The 24,708-nt window shown below is 42.8% G+C and overlaps 1 protein-coding gene across 2 annotated transcripts in view; it reads left to right on the top strand.

Moving 5' to 3' along the window:
- The window catches only part of SGK3 (serum/glucocorticoid regulated kinase family member 3), a 3,149,190-nt gene that overhangs the window by 357,654 nt on the left and 2,766,828 nt on the right, over window positions 1–24,708 (top strand). The gene's annotated exons all lie outside the window — the stretch shown is intronic.

The following is a 24,708-nucleotide window of genomic DNA, read 5'->3' as shown; positions in this document are numbered from 1 at the left end:
TCTGAGTCTTCTTCAGACGCTCCCCCTGAAGAACCACCATGGAAACAGATGTGTAAGAGGAAACACATGGACTCCCCGGAGGAGTCCCTCACTGAGGATACGGACTACGATGATGGGGAAGGGTCCCCATGATCAGCCCCTGTTGATGTTTCCTTTGGAGACATCCTGGAAATTTGGAAGCAGAGGGGTGACTGGAAGCTCTCCAACCCTTCCTCAGAGGAATCCGTATTCCTGCAGGTGTTCCACTCTTGGCCCTCTGCTTCTTGGGTGACCCCCCCCCCTCCAATGAGTTAGTCCAGCTCATCGTGCAGCGGGCGTGGAAGAAACCTGATACCATTGAGGCCATTCCCCAGGGACCAGACAAGATACTTTCTCCTCCAGTGGAACAGCCCTATTGGTCTGGAGGCTTACCAGTAGACGCTATGGTCGTGGCGGCTGCCACAAAAACGGACCTTGTGGAGGAAAGTCCTACTGTCCATCCACCCAACCGAGAGTCCCAGGCAGTGGACAGATTAAGGAAGCGAGTTTTTGCTTCAGCGATCTTTGCTGTCAGGTCTCTGAATTATTTGGCACATTTTACGAGGCTCCAAAGAGATCTCATCTAATTCTCTGGAACCCTCACGAGTCAAGTTTCTGATGGGGCACATGATAAAGTTGCTTCTCAGCTTGCTACCCTAGAGTCGATCTCCAACTCGCCCACGAGGTTCCTGTCCCACGCAACCGAAGGGGTGGCTAGAGCTGCAGGTGTAGCTGTAGTTATGAGACGCCACACCTGGATACCCATTTGTGACCTCGCGGACTCCTTCAAGTCTTCCTTCTTGAATGCCCCTATTGAACCGTCAGCTTTGTTCAGTTCTAAAGTGAAGGACACATTAGCCAGGTGCGAGCAGGATGGAAAAACCTTGTCTGCCGTTGGTCTATGCTTTTCCAAACCTCAGTGCTCTTTCTCCAGGAACCAGAGGAGTGGAAAGATGTGGCACAAAAAATCTCAAGGCCCTTTCTGTAGTGCACGTGGTGATGATTCCCCCAGAGGCAGAGGGGGTTCCAATAATGGAAGATGCTCCAATAGGGGTAGAGGGGTCCCCGAAATCAGGACTCTAGGGATTTTTCCTCTGGACGACCTTATCAGCGCTCCTGAAGCGCTGTCTGATTGCTTTCCTCTGGAAGCAGTCGGGGCTCATTTTTCTCTGCACCAAGCTGCCTGGCACTCTATTACAAATGATCAGTGGGTGCAGAGAATAATTTCCAGAGGTTATTACAGCCCTCTAATCTCTTACCCAAGACCTCCAAAATGCCTTCCCGATGTTCCACCCAGTTAAAGGGAAGAAGCAGCTTCAGAAATAAGAAAGCTCTGTCAAAAATGAGTCATCCAACAAGTCCCCCCAGACCAGTGTGGCTCCGGTTTCTACTCAAGATTCCTTTTGGTGCCAAAAAAGATTGGGGACTATAGATCCATTTTGGATCTCAGCCAATTAAACAAATCAGTAGTTCAAACCAAATTCTGCATGGTCATGATACAATCCATTCTCCCGTTTCTTCAGGAGGGTGTATGGATGTGCTCTATAAATCTCCAGGATGTGTATTACCACATAAAAATGGACAAGCACTCCAGGTGTCTCCGCTTCTGGCTGAGAGCCAATCATTACCAATTCAGAGCCCTGCCATTCGGTCTCTCGACGGCCCCCAGAGTGTTCATGAAATGCCTAGCAGTGGTAACTGCTCATCTGAGACTTCAGGGATTCCAGGTGTTTCCATATCTCGATGATTGACTCCTCTCCACCTTCACTGAGCGCCTTCTGATCATGGCCCTCTGCTACACTCTGGCACTGGCGGAGTTTCTAGGCATCACAATGCACTGGAAAAAAATCCATCCTTCATCCTTCCCAACAATTGGAATTTATAGGAGCAGTATTCAATGCTCAAACAAGCCAAGACTCTCTCCCTCCTCACAGACTTCAGAGATTAAGATTACAAGTACAAGTGATACTCTGTCGAAGGAAGGTGTCTGCAAGGGAAGTTCTACAGGCTCTGGGGTCTATGGCAGCAGCCATCCCGATTGTCCCCTTGGCAAGATTGCATATGAGACTATTACAATGGCTGCTTTTGTCCCAGTGGATATCCAATCTCCATCCTCTAAACTTACAAATCCTCATCACCAATTCTTGCAAACAAGATCTCCTCTGGTGGATGAGAACAGACAAAAATCTTTGATGCCGCCCCTTCCAGACTCCCCAACCCAATGCCATGGTGACCACGGATGCTTCCCTGATAGGGTGGGGGGGGTCCACTTCCAGGAAAAGACAGTCCAAGGCACGTGGTCCAGCTTGAAGGTCAACTTGCATATCAACATCCTGGAGTTAAGAGAGGTGCTGTTAGCATTGCAGGCACTTCATCCACTCCTTCTGTCGGGGACAATTGCAATCCAGTGAGGCAATATGTCTGTTGTCTGGTACATAAACAAACAGGGAGGGACCAAATCCTACCCCCTATGTCACGAAGCCATGAGAATTTGGCATTGGGAAATAGCTTCCAACCATTTTCTTATTGCAGTGCATATCTAGGGGAGCTCCAACATGATTGCGGACAGGCTGAGCAGATGCATCCTCCATCCACACAAGTGGTTTCTCAACCCGAACGTGATGGCAGAAATCTTCAGCCGTTGGGGCCAGCCTTTCTGCGATCTTTTAGCTTCCCCTTCAAACAAAAAATGCAGCAGCTACTTTGCCCTCTTTCCCCCAGACAGGGAATCACCGAGAGATGCTTCGACTCATGATTGGCCCGTGGGTCTCCTCTATGCTTATCCTCCGATACCTTTGATACCCCTATTTCTAAAGAAAGCAATCCAGTTGAGATGCAAGGTAATCTTCATTGCCCCTTTCTGGCCTTGACAAGTGTGGTTTCCCTTCCTCTGACCTCACCTATTACAACCTCCTTGGATACTGGAAACTCGTCAGGACCTGATATCTCACCCACAAGGGCCGACTCCCCCAAATCCATCCACTCTCAAGCTGACAGCTTGGTTTCTCCACTTCCGTTAGTCACCAGGCAAGAAACTCTCTCCTCACCTGTTTGCGATATTATTCTGGCCTCCCATAAACCTTCCACCAGAAAAAAAACGCAGAGACAAGTGGAAAAGATTCGCTATCTGGTCTAATATTCAGATGCTAGATCCTTTTTCAGATCCTACAACTGTTATACTTCGGTATCTTTCTGAGTTGTTTGCCAGTTGGGCATCAGCTTCTACTATTTGAGTCCATTTAGCAGCTATTTCCAATTTCCACAACAGTTTGGATGGCGTCCCTCTTATCTCCACCTGACTTTGCAAGACCTTTCTCAAGGGAGTTTTCCATAGCAGACCTCCTATCAGGCAACTGGTAGAGACATGGAATCTCTCTCGGGTTCTACAATCTCTCTCTCTACCCTCCTTTAAGCCTGCTGCGACATGTGATCTAAAATTTCTGTCATGGAAATCTTTGATTTTGGTAGAGGTCACATCAGCCAGACGGATATCTGAGTTACAAGCCTTATGCATCAAGAGCCCATATCTAATCTTCCATAAGGACAGAGTATCCCTTCGTACTAACCCATCCTTTCTCCGCAAAGTGGTTTCCGACTTCTCTGTTAACCAGTCCATTGAGTTCCCTGTGTTTTTCCCAAATTATTCCAACAAGGGAGAATACTGCCTACATTCATTGGACATACATAGACAACTACGTTTCTACTTGAACAGGACTAAGTCCTACCGCAAGTCAGACCAACTTTTCATTTCCTTTTCTGGCCCAAGAATGGGATGTGCTGTATCAAAAGTTGCTTTATCAAAATGACTCCGAGATTGCATTACGTTTTTTACTCCTTTGCGAATGAATCTAAACCTGTTCAAATCAAAGCTCATTCAACTAGGGCCATCGCATCTTCGGTTGCCTTTCCCTCCAGGGCTTCTATGGATGACATTTGTGCAGCAGACATTTGGGCTAAACCCCATACCTTCATCAAACATTACAAATTGGATTTGGTCTCTAGGGGAAGAACGGCCCTCGGCTCAATGGTTCTCAGGAATGTACTTCCATAAGGGCCACCCAGGTTCTCCAAGTAGCTTGGGATTCTGTCCCATCAGTGATGAATAGGAAGAAGATTAACAACTTCAGATAAAGAAATTATGTCATACCATAACGTTCCATCTGAGTTGTTGATCTTCTTCCATTCATCGAACCCTCCCACCGTCCCCTACCAAAAGCTCCTGGTGGATCTTCTGGGTCCTTGTGATGTTTCAGGGTTTCTGGGCAGAAATGGCCTCTGTTTTTATGTTTTCTTCTATATGTTGCATGCAAACTCGATCTGAGGTAACTGGGAGAAGGGCATTGTGGGTAGCAGCTTAGCCCAAGAGTTTTTGGTGTACGCCAGCTTGGTATTAGGCCGACTCTGTTCCGAGGGCTCAGAACCAAACCCATCAGTGATGACTGGAAGAAGATCAACAACTCAGATGGAACATTATGGTAAGACATAACTTATTTTTTTGTCACGACGTATAGTCCTTTTAGTGACAAGGTGATAAAAATAGTTAAGTATTATTGGAATTTTCTGGTTTAGCATAAAGATTTCAAGAATCTGTTGGTTGGAACACCAAGTATTACATTCAAAAGAGGGAGAAGTATTGGTGATATGATCATACATGGGAAGCTTATTATGCTGGAAGTACTTATTAGTAGATAGGTCATGAATTTATATCCCCCATTTAGAGATACAAGGTCATGTGGTAAATGTTGTACTTGTAAGTATGTAGTACCATTTTTTGAATGTATAAATGGTGTGAAGTATGAAGCAAAAGGCATCTATAGTTGCGAATCAGTGGGAATTATATATGCTATTAGGTGTCCTTGTGATAGATTTTATGTGAGGAAAAGTAAGTGGGCTTTTAAAACCCGCTTACAGGAACATTTTAGAGACCTAAGAAAAGGTAGACAAAAAAGCCCAATTGCTTGCCATTTTTAAGAATTTCATCAAAGTGAATTAACTGCTACTATTTTGGATCAAGTAAAATGTGGTTTATATAATAAACAAAGTTTAAAGAAAAAACTGTTATACAAAGAAACAGTTTTTATCTTTCAATATGATACCCTTGCTCCAGGGGGTTTGAATTTGGAGTGTAATTGGAAGGTTTTTATCTAGTTGTAATGGTATCCAATTATTTAATTGATGTTAATTAACTAAAGAGTATATATGTGTTTTTTTAGGTGTACTAGTTTTTACTCTGTAAAGGCTATATGCTGAGGTGCTAAGAGGATTCTGTGTTTTAATAAAGAAGATTCTTTGGAGAAACTGTGTTTTTTTCAAAATTTTGGAACTTATTGGGATATCTGGCAGTGTATGGTTGTTTTTTACACTTTCCTCTTTGGATTGTGGTATTAGAGATAATTCTTGGCTTAGTCTCCAGTCTCTGCCTGAGGACATTAATGCCAAGTTGTTGGATACTCATTTGGATAATAAACATCTTTTTAGAACTGCTTCTGCTGCTGCTGACTTTTTTAAGTCTCCAAGAATAAGGCAAAGCCTTTCAGGACCTTAAACATATTTTTGTCTCTCCTGTCCCTAAGTTCCAGAGGAATTATCCTTCTAGATCTGGTTTTGTTTTTCACACAAACCCCACCAGGCCTACAAGGGCAGAAAGCGTGGTAGGTGGGCTCCCTCTGCTGAGGCTTCTCAAATTTCTGTGGCTCAGAAGCCTCCTTTATCTGATAAGCCTGCTTCTCTTTGACAATTCGCCCCCTTCTCTTAGACCTGGTCCTTTGTCCCTTCAGCTTTCCCTTTGTCTTCCAGATTGGTGTCTCATCACTTCAGATTCTTGGGCTCTTTCTATCATCCATCAGGGTTCTTCATAGTATGTAAGTCTCTCCTTCCTTTTCCAGAGATTCCTCAACCTCCTCTAGAACAACTTCCTCATTTTCTGGAGGTTCTAGGAACCCAGTGAACCAAAGAACCATTCAAACTGTCCCCCCTTCCCAAGTGGGAACCGTTTTTATTCCAGGATATTCCTGGTTCCTGAAAAGGAGGGCACTTGGAGACCTACTCTGGTTCTCTCCCTGCTCAATACCTTTCTCAAATTCCCTTCTTTTTTGTATGCTTACTTTTCAAACCCTGTTTCCTGTTTTACTACCCCAGGCTTTTCTGATGTCTTTGAATCTGAAAGATGCTTACCTTCATATCCCTGTTTACCCTCTTTTCAGGAAGTTTTTACATTTCTATGTGTCTTCATTTTCATTTTTCTGCTTTGTCCTTTGGCTTCTCTACTGCCCCAAAGGTATTCACAAAATGCCTAGCTCCTGTGATTGCTTTCTGCAGGCTCCAAGGCATTCAGCTTTTTCCTTATCCAGATGACTTGTTGTTTCAGGCGTCTTCTCCCAATCAGCTATTAAAGGATATGGAGCTCACCATTTCTCTTATTCAAAGTATGGGGTTCACTGTCAACTTCCAAAAGTCTGTCCTAACTCTCTCTTGGGATCATGTGTATCTGGGATGCAGGATTCAGATTGTGCCAGTCTTTGCCTCTCTTCCAACTCCAAAAGTTTTGTTATTGACCGCCTTCCTTCAGCCTCTTCTTCTGACTGCCATGCCAGCCAGGGAGTTTCTTTGGGCCCTGAGATTCACGGCCTCTTCTATTCCAATACTCCCTCTTACTAGACTGAATATGTGGAAGCTTTAATGGTACCTCAAGTCAGATTGGCTGCGGCATTGTCACCCTCTGGATTTTTGTACCTCTCCTTCCATGTCTAAAGAAGGAATTTGAATGCTGGATTCAACAGTTTGCTTTCAACCCAGTCCTGCCCTTTCAGCCTCCAGTCCCTTTTCAAGAAACATTTGCTGATGCCTCAGACATGGGGTGGAGGGCTTCTTTTGGACACCTAAAAGTTCAGGGTCTTTGCCCACCCCTCCAGAAGTCAAACTTTATCAACATCAAAGAGATGAGAGTTCTGATTCTGTCCCTTCAAACTTTTCACCTCATGTTCTCTCCAGGTCCCTTGAAGGTGTGCACAGGGAACACTACAGTGATGTGGTATGTCAACAAGCAGGGAGGCACAAAATCTTACCTTCTCTGTAGGATGGCTCTTCAGGCTTGTGAGGTGGCTCTCAGTTATCATTAACTCTTCAGGCAGTGTACATTCCTTCAGAGTACAATCTAGTGGCAGACTATTTGAACAGGTCCAAAGCACAGGCTCATGAATGGATGCTTCATAGAGATGTGTTTCTGGACATTGTCCATCAGTGGGGTATTTCCCAGTTATATCTTTTTGCCTCCCCTCTGAGCAGGCAGCTTACTCTCTTCTGTTCCAGAGTGCCATGCCATCTTGCATGGAAGATGGATGCCCTTTCTTTTCCTTGGAAGGGGATGTTTCTTTTATGCTTTCCCTCCTCTTCCTCTACTTTAAAGAGTCCTGCAGGAGATTCAGCTGGTCTCCCAAAAATCTTACTAGTGACTCCCTTTTGACCGAGACAGTGCTGGTTCACCACTTAATGTATATGGCCAGGGGCAGTCACCACAAGTTGCCTCACCAGTTGGACCTCCTCACACAGGTCAAGGGGTCTCTTATGCATCCTCACTTGTCCACTCTTCAGCTGACACCGTGGGTGATAGGGCTTTGATCCCTTTCAGTAACAACTTTTCTGAGGACATGCTCAGGGTTTTACAGGAGGCAAGGAAACCTCTACCAAAAAATCTTGTATGTCTAAATGGAAAAGATTTTATTTTCTGTCTGGTGCCATGCTAGGACCCTTTTTCATTGGGTTCTCCTCTTGTAAGCACAGCTTGTGATTCCCTGCTAGTTTTTCCCCACCCAACCTGTGCATTGTTGACCTGCTTTTTAAACCTGGTGATTTTAAGCTGCCAACCCCTGTTGTAAATTAAGCTTAATAACCCCCTCCCATTCTACATTGCTGTAGATATCTTGAATATTTATTTGTCTTTCCTTGTGCTTGTATTGAAAAAGTGCATTTTGTCTCTCATTGTCTGTTCTGCTGAGTTACTTTCTCTGACTTCCTTATCTAGCTACCTGGGGGTCTATATTAGAAGATCGAAGTTTCAAAACTTCGAATCTGATATGGTCGATACCGTATGATCAAAGTCTTGAAACTTTGAATCTTTTAACAGAGGTCTCCATACAGCACGGAAAGGGAAGATTTCCCTTTTCTGCACTGTAGTGCGATCTCAGAGTTGGTATATTTAAGTAGTGGGGGGCAGGGGGGCTTGCCCCCCTGCTTACAGTGTTTAAATGGTTTGTTTTTGTATTTTGTTGTGTTTTATTACATTTTCGATGTTTCAAGACTTTGATTATATGGTGTCAACCATATCAGATTCAATGTTTTGAAATTTCGATAATGTAATATAGACCCGCGAGCTGTTGGATAATGTAGTATATTTTTACACTCTAGCAAGCACTTGTTTTTACATCAAGAAGTCAGTGGATTTTCCATCTAGTGTACTGTGAGGTAGCCTGGTCTGTTTAGGTTGGGGAAACGTTTGATATTTCTGCATGTAGCTTGACTGGCTGGAGGGCTTATTAATCAGCTTATCTTGTTTTTAATGCCTTTATAAATTCTATACAATTTAGTGGCTTTTGGCTCATTTGTACAAAGCAAAGTACTTTTATTGAATAATCATAATTTTATAAGCTGTTTAAAGTACACTGCTGTATCCATATATTTGTTTGTTTGTGGTAGCATTTCACTCTGGACACTCCTTTACTGTACTTTTACTAGCTAGTGGCAGTCGGTGTTTACTTCATCTGTCTGAGCTGTGAAGCACACAAACGAGCTCTAAGTATTTTTTTTTTTTTTGCAGTTGTCTTGCATACTGTGACTGTATTTTAACAGTTTCAAAAAAACGGTATTGTCTGCTGCTTTAAGCCTACTTTGGTTTAAAAGCTATTTAGATAACTGCCAACAGTCTATCAAATTGCTTAATTCACTACCCCCCCCCCACTACCAGCCTTCTTAGGCGTTTCACAAGGATCAATTCTTAGCCCCCTTCTTTTTAATATCTTCACAAGCCAACTCCACTCAGCAACCTTTAAAGCCCAACATAGTCCAGTATGCTGACGACACTACTCCCATATGCACTGTACCCAACAGTCAACTTCTCCAACAAAAAGCCCAAGAAGCCTTCTCTGAAATAGAGAACTTGCTTAACAACACACAAATCCCAAGAAAACACAACTAATGCTATTTCACCCTACTGAGACTAACAACCTTAACTTCTCTATTCTCTCCGCCAACAAAACCCAAGTCATCCCTATCACTGAGGCTAAACTCCTGGGAGTCACAATTGCCCAGCAGCTCAAAGTCACAAAGTGCATAACAACAACCATCAGTAAAGTTCACATAAAGCTAAGTTCTCTCTAACGTTGTAAATGTTATCTAACCACCAAATCTCAAATTGCAATAGCCAGGATCCACCTAGTGTCTGCTCTACTTTATGCATCCCCAATTCTAACAAATCTTTACAAATCTGACCTTAATAAACTTTCCATCAGCTGCAAAAAATTGCTAGATTTGCTACCATTGCCAAATCACGACCCCACCACTGCCTTTCTCTGCAGTCCTTACGCTGGCTTGAATTCCCTAACCTACTAAGGTACCATCAACCCAACGTAGTCAACACACACAACATGCTGTAACTAAGCCTCTCCATATGTGTACAATTACTTATATATGAGTGTATGTACATATGTGTGTGTGTGTGTGTGTGTGTGTGTGTGTGTGTATGTATGTATATATATATATATATATATATATATATATATATATATATATATATAATGGCTCATAGGGAAGATAGATATGTATTGAGGGCATTTAAATAAGTGGCCTTTTATTGGAGGTTTGAAGACGACCTCTTTCTGCTATGGAATGGTGATGAAGAATCTTTAGTTAAATTTCATCAATACTTAAACTCCAGCACGACATTCTTAAAGTTTTCCTTGAATTTTTCTAGAACAGTGTTAGACTTTTTAGATGTAACCATATTTAGGACAACAGAGGGTAATTTCTCTACCAGGACATTTAGAAAGAACTGTCATAGGAATAATCATCTCCACAGGAGAAGTATGCACCCCCTGCATATTTATCGAAACATTGTTAAAAGTCAGGGATTGTGTGCATCATGGCTCAATGTCATTGAAGCTGACTTTGAGAAAGAAATACATGAACTTCAGGCTAAATTTGAAGCAAGGGGGTATAATAGCCACGAGGTTGACACAGCTTTGAAGAGTGCATCAATTAAGAGAAACAGGGAAGGTAGGCCTTATTATTCAGAAGGGCCATGGGACACAAATTTAAGCTCGTAGAATACCTGCTTATGTGTCCCGTTAACACATTCTAGCAGTAATAAATAGATAAAGTAATTAGAAATAATTGGCAGATACTTAATACGGACACTGATATTAGTTCCATAGTAGGGAATATGCCTAGTTTTGTGTACAGAAATAAGATAAATTTAAAGAGAATGCTCTGCTATCCTAAGGCCTATAATGATACTGCTAGAGATATTGCAACTTATGGTACATTGCCGTGCTCTAGATGCAACTGCTGTAATTTTATAGACAGTAGTAGCAATTTTTTACATCCCGATACGGGTAGATGTCTTATGTTTAACGTTAAAGCAACTTGTGATACATGCCATTTAGTGTACCTAGCTGTATGTCAAGTTTGCTCGAGTTTTTATATAGGTAAAACTGACAGAAGGTTATGTGACCATGTTCATAGGTTCATACTAGGCTATCTGCCCTAGGGCATTTACAAGCCTAGCCAGAGTGTGTTTGGCTTTCGCCACCCATTTTAAAATGATTTTGCTATGCCCTTTTTCGAGGTTAGTATACTGTGCCTCTGTCTAACAGTGACACAGAAGTGATACCCGGAGTAAATCTACGATCTCCCATCCACTCATCAAGATTCCTCTTGAAGAGAGTCAATGAGGGACTCTGCCTAACCTGGACTGGGATTTTATTCCAGAGTGAAGGGAGCCTCTGGGTTATGAATCTGTCCCTCCAGCATGTCCTATTTATTTCAGTGCTGAGGTTCAAGTCTCTCGAGCGTGTAGCTCGATGGGATTTGGATTTTCTGAGGTGCAGCATGTCCATTAATTCCGGGTTGGACATGGCTTTATACATCAGGCACAGATCGCCTCTGAGCAAGCGGTATGCCACTAAGTAGAGCTGGAGTTTCTTTAACCGGGCAGCATATGGCATCTGTTTGAGCCCTTTGATCCTCTTGGTGAGGTACTTTTGGGGTCTTTCCAGTTGCTGCAGGTGTCTGGTAAGGTACATCTCAAAAGGGGCATTGTACTCAATTATGGGCCTAATGAGGGATGAGTAAAGAGGCACGATGACCTCCCCTGATCTAGATGTGAATCCCTTCATGATTAGGTGGGCTATATAAAATGTTTTTCTAACCACTTTGGCCACGTGGTTGTCGAATGAGGGATTGCTATCAACTTGGGTCCCCAGGTCCCTAATTACTTCTTCCGTACTTAATGGATTACCATCTATGTGGTAATTTGTGGGCACTTTGTTTTTGCTGAAGGGGATGACTATACACTTTTTGGCATTTAGCTTGAGGCCATGGATCTGGCACCAGTTGTCTGTTTCTATGAGGCCCTTTTGTAGGATGCTTGTGTCAGCTGGAGAGTCTATTATGGCGCCCAGTTTGCAGTCATCTGTGAACTTGGTCAGCCACAGTCCTTCCGTGTTGGCCTGTACCTCCGAGAAATATATACCGAACAAGAGAGGTCCCAGGACTGAGCCTTGTGGGACGCCACTTGTAACTGGTTTGGAGTCTGACATGGCTCCAGCAATACTAACCATGTGGGTTCTGTCCTTGAGCCAGTTTGCAACCCATGTAGTGACATAGGGGTTTATATTTAAGCTGGTGAGCTTATCTGTAATGCCCGAGTGGGGTATTGTATCGAAGGCTTTTGCAAGGTCCAGTTAGGCTGTGTGGACCACCTTCCCCTCGTCATTGGCCTTGGTGACTGTTTCAAAGAAATCGACCAGGTTTAAGAGGCAGGATCTGCCCTTAACAAAGCCGAACTGGGTAGGATCCAGTGTCTGTAGGTCCCCAATATCTTTATTTATGAGGTCCATGATGATCCTTTCCATAGCTTTGCAGACCAAGCAAGTCAGGCTTATGGGGTGATAGTTTCTAGGATCCGTTGAGGCACCACCTTTGTGGAGAGGGACCACTGTTGCTGTATGCCACTCTCTGGGTACATATCCTGTAGTAAGGCTGAGATTGAACAGTAGTTTTATGTTTGGGTTTAGTTCTTCTTGGAGTTCATGTAAGATGCAGCCCGGGACACCGTCTGGTCCCATTGATGCTATGTTGTTTGCTTTGGAGAGGGCGGCTCTTACCTGAGCATCTGAGATGTCAGGGGGGCAGCACTCTGCTAGGATAGATATTTGCCCTTATGGTGGGGAAGGGGGGGGAGTAGTTTGCGCTGAACCTCTCAGCTAGGATGTTGACAATGTTTGTGGGTTCGGTGTATTTTTTGTCATTTTGGACTAATTCTGAGCATACTGGGAATTCCCACCCAGGTTCCTAACATAACTAAAGAAAGCCTTGTGATTATCCTTAGTGTCCCGTGCAATTTTTCTCTCGAAGCTGGCCTTAGATGATTTTATGAGTGCCCATAGTTTTTTGCTAATACTGATCAGAGATGCCTTCCCTTTTTGGGATTTTGCTCTATCATGTAGTAGCTTCCTCCTTCTATTGTATAGTTTGTTTATGGCTGGGGTCCACCAGACAGGATGCTCTGTTATGCCTTTGGAGGATTGGGTCTTGGTTTTGTTTGGGATTGCATGATCCATGCATTCCTGAAGGTGTTCATAGAATGCGTTTATAAAGGATTCTGCGGTCTGGGTCTATTTTCCACAGGCCCGGGGGCTTTGAAGGATTCCACCTCAGTTTTGAGGAGTGTGAAATTTGCTTTAGAGAAGTTTTTCACTGTGGTTTTCTGGGCAGGAGCTGGGGTCGGGATGTGAATATCTAGTGAGATTAGTTTATGATCTGATCTTACCAGTGAGGGATACACTTCTGGTCTGGAGCATAGAGTCCCCATGTTGGTGATGATCAGGTCCAGTATGTTTTCCCCTCTTGTGGGAGTGGTAACAAGTTGTTCCATAGCATTTGAGTTTATAAATTCTAGGAACCTTTGGGCTAGGGTGTTGGAGCTAGAGTAATGCTCCCAGTCTATGTTTGGGTAGTTGAAGTCGCCCAATATAATGGTGTTTGGAAAGACCTTCATATTTTCCAGTGTTCTCAGGAAGGCCGAGTGGGGATGTTCTTCATCTCACATTGCTGCAGTCCTTACATATGGGTAGTCCGCTGTCCTCGGTCGGCCCGTATACCAAAGTATTAGGCTGACGTCGGTCATGGGCGCTCAGATCTGACATCAGAGCGTCAGGGTATAAAAGCGCATGACCGACGTCATATCCTCAGTCTTTTTTGCCGCATGGTCCGATGCAGAAGCAGCGTTGCAAGTGCCGTTCGGCGTTCTGAAATTTTCGTATTCTGAGTTTCAGACCGAAACCAAGTTGGGCTAAGTACCCGTTGGGAATATTTTTGTTTTTCTTGCCTCAGTTAATTCCGGATGTCAGAAAAAGTGAATAATTGTATTTCTTGTGGGAAACAGATACCGCATAGGGATTATCACTCTCTTTGCATTCCTTGTTTGGGACGGACCACGGCGTAGTCGGGTGTCGATTTTGTGCTAGGTTTAATAAGCGCACTATAAAAGAAGGTTAGATTGTGCTAGGTTAGTCTTTGGTAAGCGGTGTAATTATAATATGCCGTCGGATCCTCCGGCCGCTTCCGAAGAAGCGCAAAGACAAATCCTTGAAACCTAGACAGGTTGATTCGTCCGTTTGGACGCCGGTCCTGCAGAAACTACAGTGGAGCAGGTGGATCCGGCTGAAGTTTCTGTTGAGTCTCAGGGGAAACTTTGATTTTGCAGGATGTGGCCTCACAGGAGTCAGGTCAAGCTGAAGGGGCCTCTCAGGTTACTGTTCTCCCTTCTATGCCTAAGGTGGTTAGGCCTTCTGCTACTATTTCTAAGGCTTCTTCTAAGGGCAGGTCTGTTTTGCCTTCCTCTGGTGTCCCTCCAGGTACTTCAGGGTCTGTGCCTAAAAAGCACATGCTTAAAATGGCAGAAGATTTGATTACTTTAATTAGAGGTTCTATGCCCCTCCTGATAAGAGGCCCAGGGTGGAGCCAGAGTTGGAAAGTTTGGATCAGGCCTCAGATGACTCAGACTCTTCTGCTGAAGATATTCAAGATTTTCCCCTTATTCGGATTCTGATGCAGAGGATTCCACTCCTTCTGCTTCTCCTCCAGAGGATTTTTCATTTTCAGAAACTCTGCATTCCATGAGGGAGCATTTTAAGTGGGAAGGACAGGATTTCTCTGATTCACGGAAGAGGCTTAGGGAATTCTTGTTTTACCACAGCATAGACCCTTGGCTATACCTCCTGTTTTGGATGTTGTTCAAGATGTTTTCTCGAGGCTTCCCTTAATCCAGATTCTTTGCCTCCTCGCCAGTTAAACCGGACAGGTATTACAGGGTGCCTGAGGCTCATAAATATCTGTATAAGAGTCCTAGGGGACCCAGAAACTATTAGTCAGGGGCCTAAGGGTGTTAGAGCTTCTGTTGTAAAGAATCCGGTTCCTCTAGATAAGGAAGCTAGAGCTTTGGATAGATGGGGTAAGAAGGTGTATACCTCTTCTACTTTAGCAATGAGGGCTTTAAATTGCCAGTTTCATATGTTGAAATATCAGAATTTCCTCCTTTCTCAGCTAAAATCTAAAGTGGATGCTTTGGCAGAGGGCATAGAGTGTAAAGAATTGCAGGATTTAGTACATGTCTCTGAACAGGTGGGTAAGCATTCTTTGCAGTGTGGTTTTGATGCTGTACAGGCCTCTTCTAGGGTGGCGGCTACTGGTTCAGTTCTTCATAGGCACGCCTGGCTTAAGGATCAGAATTTGTCCGAGCATGTTAAAACTAGAATTCTGGATGCCCTTTACAGTCTGAAGTTTTGTTTGGTCCCCTGTGGAGTCGGTTTTGAAGAAAATGGAAGACAAGGCTAAGTCCATGCAGACTGTTAAAGATTTTTGCAGGTGCAACCTCCAAAGTTTAGTAGAAATTGGCCTACTAAGGGGTGGACCTACCCTTCTTCTGATTCTCAGTCTAGGGGTAGATCTAGGCGTGGCAGGGGCAGAGCTCACAGTACATTCAGGCCTAGAACTTGGAGTTCACCTGCACAATCTGCAGGTGAGGGCAGGGGCCAGTCCTTTCGTAAACAGGCCCAATGACCTGCATTTTCAGCTGCCAGATTCTTCTTCCCTGGCAGCTCCTTTGGGAGGAAAGTTAGCACTCTTCAAGCAAAACTGGCTTTTAGTCACCCAGGACAAATGGGTATTGGACATTATAAACCGAGGCTACAAGTTCTATTTCCATACATTGCCTCCTTTCAAAGGCATGCCAGACGTTCCTCCTCGGCAAAGGATAGAGGCTCACAAGCAGATTTCTTTACTTCTTCAAATAGGAGCTATACAGCCAGTTCCTCTGTCAGAAGTGGGACTAGGATTTTATTCTCGCCTGTTTCTAGTACCAAAGAAAGGGAACACGTGGAGACCAATTTTGGATTTATCCATCCTCAACACTTATCTGGACATTCCAAAGTTCAAAATGCTGCCGTTACAACAGCTTTTACCTCTGTTGGGAAAAGATCACTGGATGGTAACTCTGGATCTCAAAGAGGCTTATCTTCATGTTCCTATCAGGCCCAGTTGTAGGAGGTACCTGCGTTTTCGGGCTGGAAATTTACATTATCAGTTCTCTGCATTGCCCTTTGGCTTATCTACTGCGCCCAGAGTGTTCACAAAGGTTCTGGCTCCAGTGATAGCCTTTTTCAGGTTAAGAGGAATACAGATTTATCCTTATTTGGACGATTGCCTGATTATTGCACAACACAAAGACGAACATCTGCATCATCTACAGTATGTGATGGTAGTGTTAAGATGCCTAGGGTATTCTGTGAACGAAACAAAGTCCAGTCTAGTACCCTCTCAGGACAGGTGCTTTCTGGGTGTGAGACTGAATACAGCTTCCCAGATGGCCTTTTTGACCCCGGACAAACAAAGAAGCCTTTCTCTTTATTTCCATCAAATGTCTCTACAGTCCAGGCTGACTGCAAGGACAGTCCTTCAAGCCTTGGGGTTCATGGCATCTTGTATTCTGGTGCTTCCCAATGCCAAACTGCATATGAGGAAGCTTCAATGGTATCTCAAAATGTATGGACACAACACTGCCAAGATCTAGACACTGTCATTCAGATAATACCTTGCATTCAGAAAGAATTTTTGTGGTGGGCTCAGGAATGTCACCTAAACAAGGGACTCTCTGTGACCCGACCAGAGGCGAGTCAGATTCTAACGACAGATGCCTCGGACAAGGCTTGGGGAGCACACCTCAATGGAAAATGGGTGCAAGACACGTGGCCTGTCAGACTTCAACATTTGCATATCAACTTGAAGGAGATGTTAGCAGTCCAATTTGCATTGATGGCTTTCAAGAATTTACTTCACCCAGGACAGGTGTTGATTCAAACAGACAACACTACTGTCATGTGGTACATCAACAAGCAAGGGGAACCCATTCGTACCCTCTTTGCAGGCAAGCGATGATTTTGTGGGAGACTGCTCTCAGTTTACACCTCAATCTTCAGGCAAGGTTTCTACCAGGAGCACAGAACTCCTTAGCGGATGTGTTGAGCAGACAAATTGTGGATCCTCACGAGTGGAAACTGGATCCTCATGTGTTTCAAAGGTTGACAGTGTTATGGGGTACTCCAGACATAGATCTGTTCGCTTCTCCACTAAATTACCAGTTGCCAAAGTTTTGCACAAAAATGTTTCATCCCACAGCTTGGAAGGTGGATGCTCTATCATTCAGTTGGAGCAATCTACATGTCTATGCCTTTCCACCTCTGCCTCTCATTCCCAAGGTACTCCTGAAGGCCAGAATAGACAAGCCATCCATGATTCTGATAGCGCCGGATTGGCCTCGACAGCACTGGTACCCACTACTGAGGAGTTTGTGCAGGAGCCTCCATGGCCTCTGCCTTTGATTCCGCATCTTTTGTCTCAGGAGGGCAATCACTTCCTCAATGTCAAGATTCAGTCTCTGCATCTCACAGCCTGGCATATTCTGTTTTAGACCCTGGAGGGTCTCAGCTTCCACAACAAGTTTTGGATGTTATTTTGGAGGCCAGAAGGCCTAGTACAAGGAAAGTTTACGCTGATAAATGGAGGAGATTTTTTCTTTGGAGCAAAGCGAAGGACTTTGTTTCCAAGCCTGATTTAAGTGTTTCTCTTCAATATCTTACTGAGTTATTGGACAAGGGTTTGTCTTTCTCCTCGATAAAGGTTCATGCTGCAGCCATTTCTGCTCACTATGACTGTGACCCTCCTTTATTTTCCCATCCTTTGTTTAAGCAATTTCTTAGAGGGGCAAAGAACATAAGACCCCCACGTAGAGCTCCTACTCCTGCTTGGGATCTCAATTTTGTGTTGGAAAAGCTTACTCTACAACCTTTTGAGCCTGCAGCTACTGCCGAGTTAAAGTATTTATCATGGAAGACTGCTTTTTTGTTGGCCATTACCTCTGCAAGAAGGGTTTCTGAATTACAGGCCCTTATGGCAGTGGAACCTTTCCTGATTTTTCATAATGATAGGGTATCTTTGCGTACTAATCCTTCCTTTATGCCTAAAGTGGTTTCTAGTGTGGCCTTGAACCAAACTATTCATTTGCCTACTTTTTATGCAAACCCCAAAATAAAGGGAGAAGATTTTGCATACTTTGGATATTCACAGGCAGTTACGTTATTATTTGAGCAGAACCAAGGGGTTCAGGCAGTCTCAGCAGTTGTTTGTTTCTTTTGCTTTGGGTTCTCAGGGAAAACCTGTTTCAAAACAAACTACTTCTAAATGGATTGGGTTTTGTATTTCTTTCTGTTATTCCCATCATGGTAAGGAGATTCCGGCTGGAATCAGACCTCATTCCACTAGAGCTACTGCCACTTCTACTGCCTTTCTAAGGGGGGTAGCTACAAAAGATATTTTGGAAGCAGCCACTTGGAGTTCAGTACATACTTTTTCCAAGCATTACAACCTTCCTCTTTATTCTAAGTCTAGGGCTGGATTTGCCACTGCAATATTACAGGGCATTTTAGCAGCCCCTAATGCTTTATGATTTTGCCATCCTCCCTTTACCTCTGCTTTGGGATTCTACCCATATGTAAGGACTGCAGCAATGTGAGATGAAGAACATAGTACAGTTTTGTACCTACCATAAATGTAGATGTTCGAAGATCCACATTGCTGCAGTCCAACCCTCCCTCCTTCCCTCTGTAGTTTGGCATGGTTATATGGTTTGGGTGATGGTTGTTGTTGGGCATGTTTTTGGGAGGTATCCTGTTTTTGGGCTGTGGCCTTTCTTTTTAGGGCCTTCTGACATCTGGGGCAAGAAAAGACTGAGGATATGACGTCGGTCATGCGCTTTTATACCCTGACGCTCTGATGTCAGATCTGAGCGCCCATGACCGACGTCAGCCTAATACTTTGGTATTCGGGCCGACCGAGGACAGCGGACTACCCATATGTAAGGACTGCAGCAATGTGGATCTTCGAACATCTACATTTATGGTAGGTACAAAACTGTACTTTCCTGGATTTGGGAGGGTGGTCTGTAGCAGGCTATAAACTGGAAGGCAGTTTTACCCACTGTTAGTTGCACATGGATAGTCTCTGATGCTTCGTGCTGTGCCACCAACCTGGAGGTGTGGGTATCTTTGACGAATATTGATACTCCCCCTCCTTTTGTGGTTTGGTCCAAGTTTTGGGGCTGAAAAACATGGTATGAGATATAACCTGGTAGTGCTGGAGTGCTCTCGGGAGCCTTGAACCAGGTTTCTGTTACTGCACAGATATCGATGTTCTCCATGCTAAGGAGAGTTTCGAGTGCGTGCATCTTGAGGTTTAGACTTCTGGCATTGAGTAGCATTACTCTTAGTTTCTTATCCCTTGTGATACCTATGGAGGTGGGTTTGTCTTTTGAGCCTTACCTAAAAAAGGCACTATGGGGGTGGCAAGAGCCTTTGCCAATATCCAAAAGCCCAGGGGTGACAGGTGCAAGCCGTCCCTAGCGAAGCATCGTGGCTTGTCGAGCATGTCATCCCAGGCTGACAGGCATTGGATCCCCTTTGAATGACACCTATACTTAAGCCAGTTGTTGAAATTGATCATCTTGTCTTCATATTGTGGCATCATTCTTGGTGAGGGTAAGATGCTACTCAAGGTCAGGGTCATACTGGCCTGGGCTACATGCTCAGAGAGCTCCTCTATGTCTCTTTTCATGTAGCCCAGGGAGGTACGTTTCAGGTCATTCACAACAGCATGGACAATGACCGAGTCATATTTGTACTTGCCTTGGAGTGACCTGAGTGCTTGTGTTAAGTGGCGGATCCTAGCACCTGACAGGCAGCTCACCGTGACCTTCTCCTTGTTCAGCCTGGTGAGCGGGACTTCAGTGTGCCTGACGATAGAGTCACCTATTACAAGTGTATCAGGTGTGTTGTTTAGCCTTAAGGGCTGTGACTGTTTGGCACACTGGCTTTGTGAGCTATGTGTTGCACGTGTTTTGTTTTGGGGTAGCGGTTGCTTGGGTGTCTGCTTTGGAGGTCTCTGTTGCTTAGGCAGATTTTTATTTAGAGCCTCCGAGTATGTTTTTGTGTGTTTATGTGTTTGGTTTGCTGTCATGGTAGGTCTATGTGAGACTGGAATTGTAGTGAGTGTGGTTTGCTGCTCCTCCTGACTGGTTACGCCAGTACTGAGTTGAGAGAGCTTAGCCTCTAGTTTGGCTGTATGGTTGCATCTTTCGCATGTGTTGGAATTTGTTGGGAGGAGGAGAGGGTTGTCTGTGTACATGAGGCAGTTATAACATTGCCTCAAGATTCACAGATTCACCAGCTGGACTGGAGAGGAGATTGACAACTGACCTTTGGACATGCTAGAATAATATTGGGAATTCCTTTATAATTGAAAAAAGGGCCAATGGGGAACAAGGTACTCAAGGGGAGTTTGTGAGGGTATAGTGCTTTTAATGCTGACTTATATAATTGCTTTAGTGAGCAAGTGCCAGGTTTTAGAGTAGGAATAGGGTGTTTATTATGAGAACTAGATCAGTTCTAAGGGAAAAAGTGAAGAGCAGACTTTGTGGAGCCAGGAATGGTTTAAACCCAATTAAGCGGCGTTGCCCGATGCTGCGCTATGCTCAAAATCGCGCAAAGCCACGCTAAAGCGGGTTTTATACAGGGGGGACTTGAAAGAGCTAGAAATTGGCCCAAAAAGGCCAATAGACTACCAGATTCTTGTGCTGGGAACACTCCTCCAGGGATAGATAGGCTGTTCTAAGCTCCCCACCGCCACTGGTGAACAAAGAAGACTCCCTTTATCCAAGAAAGGAAATGGGCAACACAGGAACTTTCCAAAAGTGCAGAATACAGCAAAGCCTGTATTTGGACTACTCTAGGTCAGGAAAGACTGGAAACAAGGATAATTTTTTTGTTTTTTTTTTTGCAACAAACAGCAGGAAAATGCAATAAATATGTAACACAGGCTAGTGCACTTGAGTGTGTAGCCTCAACAGGTAAATGCAACAAACAGGGCAAACTTTAAAAGTGCAGGTGCAAAAACAACTTTAAACAGTTTAAAACAGTTCAAGAAGCAGAAATACTTGCAGTTTAGCTAGATAGGACAGTCGCCCAGGTAGTAGCAGGAAAAAAACACTTTTATCAGGTTAGCAGTCGCTCTTTTAGCCTCTCTGCTGCTAGCACCACTCTGCAGGACCACGAGGAGCTTGGCTGAGTAGTAACAAGCGCAAAAACTGCGCCAAAGCGGGTTTTATACAGGGGGACTTGAAAGGGCTAGAAATTGGCCCAAAACGGCCAATAGACTACCAGATTCTTGTGCTGGGAACAATCCTCCAGGGATAGATAGGCTGCTCTAAGCTCTCCACTGCCACTGTTGAACAAAGAAGCCTCCCTTTATCTAAGAAAGGAAATGGGCAACACAGGAACCTTCCAAAAGTCCAGAATACAGCAAAGCCTGTATTTGGACTACTCTAGGTCAGGAAAGACGGGAAACGAGGATAATTTGTTTGTTTGTTTTTTTTTCTTTTTTGCAACAAACAGCAGGAAAATGCAATAAATATGTAACACAGGCTAGCGCACTTGAGTGTGTAGCCTCAACAGGTAAATGCAAGAACCAAACAACTGAATGTAAAACAAACGTAACGAAAGACCAAAGGGTAGGTTCCACAAATGTATCCAAGGTGGAAGACTTCGAAAATAGCAGCAATAATCCACACGAAGTGTTCGTGAAAATAAAGTTATAGCAGATAAATTCACAAGAATCCTCGTAGGGTGGAGTTGTTTATTGCACGTAAGTCTGAACAAAGCAAATAACTAAAAACAAGTAACGTGAAACACTCCAGCAAGCGTTTTTCATTCGGTACACTGCCCGAACTTCTTCAGACAGGCTGTAGTTCTATTCAGATGTTCAATTTAAATACTTAAATACACGCAATTAATTAATTAGACCAATTCCTAAATAATTCAGTGTATTCAACAAATAGTCCATAGTCAACTGAATCAACCTAGCTGGATAAGATGACCTAATTCGATGTGCAGGGAACATCCAATAACCAAAAATTAATTACACATACAAATACTCACAAACTAATGTAACGTAATACATAATACAGACCCTTTTTCTTTTATAAATAACTTATTTAAACGTCTAAGCGTTAAAAAATAAACAATTAACACATTTAAAACGTTTAAAGTATTTAAAACGGTTAAAACATTTGTAACATAAACCAATTTTAAAAACTTTTTTGACCCTTTAGTGAACTCTACCTTGATAAAATAACTGTATATAAGTATGTGAAATACTATTGGGTAAAACAGACAGACGTCTGAAGGACAGGGTATATGAACACTGTGATGCTATCAGTACAAATAAAGATGATAATGCCCTGGCAAAGCACTGTAATAGGAATGAAGGCCATTCATTTGACTTTATGGCCATCGACCAGGTACAGACTGATAATTATAATTTATGTAATGACAACTTGTTTAGGCTCCAACTGGAAAAGAAGGAACTCAGTTGGCAGTTACGTCTGGTGGCACACAAAACCCCTGGCCTTAACGAGGCTTGTTCGATTATGTGCTTATTAAAATTGAACAGTCTATGGAGATAAACTATAATTTATGTATGAATTCCATGTGAAACTTTTTTTATATGGTGAAAATTATGCCCCCTAGGTAATATAATATTATATGTTCTAAAGCAGGGAGCTGATACTTTCCCTGATTCTATTACTGCCATTACACTTTAGTAGTCTTTTTAGCATAAGATTTTATTTGTTATTACACTAGTTTAGTAGTAGAAAGTAGGTTAGTTGTAAATATATTATGTATATATACCAAATAGTATTTCACATACTTATATACAGTTATTTTATCAAGGTAGAGTTCACTAAAGGGTCAAAAAAGTTTTTTAAAATTGGTTTATGTTACAAATGTTTTAAACGTTTTAAATACTTTAAACGTTTTAAATGTGTTAATTGTTTATTTTTTAACGCTTAGATGTTTAAATAAGTTATTTATAAAAGAAAAAGGGTCTGTATTATGTATTACGTTACATTAGTTCGTGAGTATTTGTATGTGTAATTAATTTTTGGTTATTGGATGTTCCCTGCACATCGAATTAGGTCATCTTATCCAGCTAGGTTGATTCAGTTGACTATGGACTATTTGTTGAATACACTGAATTATTTAGGAATTGGTCTAATTAATTAATTGCGTGTATTTAAGTATTTAAATTGAACATCTGAATAGAACTACAGCCTGTCTGAAGAAGTTCGGGCAATGTACCGAACGAAAAACGCTTGCTGGAGTGTTTCACGTTACTTGTTTTTAGTTATTTGCTTTGTTCAGCCTTACGTGCAATAAACAACTCCACCCTACGAGGATTCTTGTGGATTTATCTGCTATAACTTTATTTTCACGAACACTTCGTGTGGATTATTGCTGCTATTTTCGAAGTCTTCCACCTTGGATACATTTGTGGAACCTACCCTTTGGTCTTTCAACAGGTAAATGCAACAAACAGGACAAACTTAAAATTTCAAGCGCAAAAGCGCGCTAAAGCTGGCTTTAAAGCAGGGGGTTAGACGATATAGGAAATGGCCCAAAATGGCCAATAAGCTACAGGTCACTGGGCTGGAACCACTCCTCAAGGGACAGATAGGCTGCTCAGAGCTCCCCACTCTCACTGGTGAACAAGGAAGCTTCCCCCTATCCAAATAAGGATATGAGCAACACAGGAACTATGACACAGCCCAGAGATCAGCAATACCTGAAGACTGGACTATTCTAGTTCAGTAAAGGCGGGAAACAAGGATTTTTTTTTTTTTTTTTTTTTTAAACAGAGTACCAGAAATTAGGTACAGAAAGACAGTAAATACTTTAATTCGGCTAGCACACTTGAGTGTGTAGCCTACCAGTTAAGCAAAAACAAACTTTAAAAGTGCAAAAAAAACTCAGAAATACAGGCAGGAATGCAATAAAACAACTTTGCAGAGCTTATTTAGTTAAAGAAACAGAGAAGTCTATATATATATATATATATATATATATATATATATATACAGAAAAGCAGCTAAAACACTTCAGATGCAGTGCAACCTAGAGCACTTGAGTTGTAGCAATATTAAGGCAATTACAGTTATAATAAATGCTCTGAAATATACTCTATATATATATTTTTTTTCTTTTTTCCCTTTTTTTGAAAGGGAAAAAGGAGAAACAGAAGGCCTTATCAAATGTTCTCTCTGTATTAGGTAGAATGAGCTAATGACACTAGACTGGGAGGAGTGTCACAGATCGGATTTACAGTAGGGGCGGGCAACTGCAAAGCCACCAAGAATAAGAGCAAGACACTGACTGGGAGGGAGGGGACAGGCAGTAAGCACTACAGAAAACAAATGAAAGTTTTTAAACAGATAAAGATTTGTAAAGATACAGAATGCTTTTAACTGCAGACAAATCAGTTACTTGTGCAGATTTGTTAATAGCAATAAAATACACTCGAAGACTAAAAAGCAGACAATAAAAGTGCTATATATTAATTGTTAGAAACAATAATCTGTATAAATAATTGAAAAAAAAACAGGATACTTATATATCTCCGCTAACTGTTGCTGTCATATTAATAACTCTATATGTACAAACGCCTTAGCCAGACATGTTGCCACTCATGGTAGACATATTTTTAGATTTATGGTTATTGAGGTAGTAGCTGAAAGTGAACATGGGGGTGATATCACAAGTGGAGACATGTGAGTTAAAGTGGATAATTAGAATGAGAGGGGAATAAAGGTAAAGGTTTAAATGATAAAATTTGTATTAAATCTGTGTTAAAGAATAGGGTCTTTAGGTAATGAAAAATGACATTGTTGTTTTTATATATTTTTGTCTGTCATTTTACTTGTCATTTATATTCACAAGAGCTGCGGTGGTGGTGCTGCGGTAGCGTTGTCTCCTC

Source organism: Protopterus annectens, chromosome 3.part1, assembly GCF_019279795.1.
Source record: "Protopterus annectens isolate FY-2018-M chromosome 3.part1, PAN1.0, whole genome shotgun sequence".
NCBI classification, from domain to species: domain Eukaryota; kingdom Metazoa; phylum Chordata; order Ceratodontiformes; family Protopteridae; genus Protopterus; species Protopterus annectens.
The sequence above is the reverse complement of the archived record's forward strand: the minus strand, read 5'-3'. Positions and strand labels throughout refer to the sequence as shown.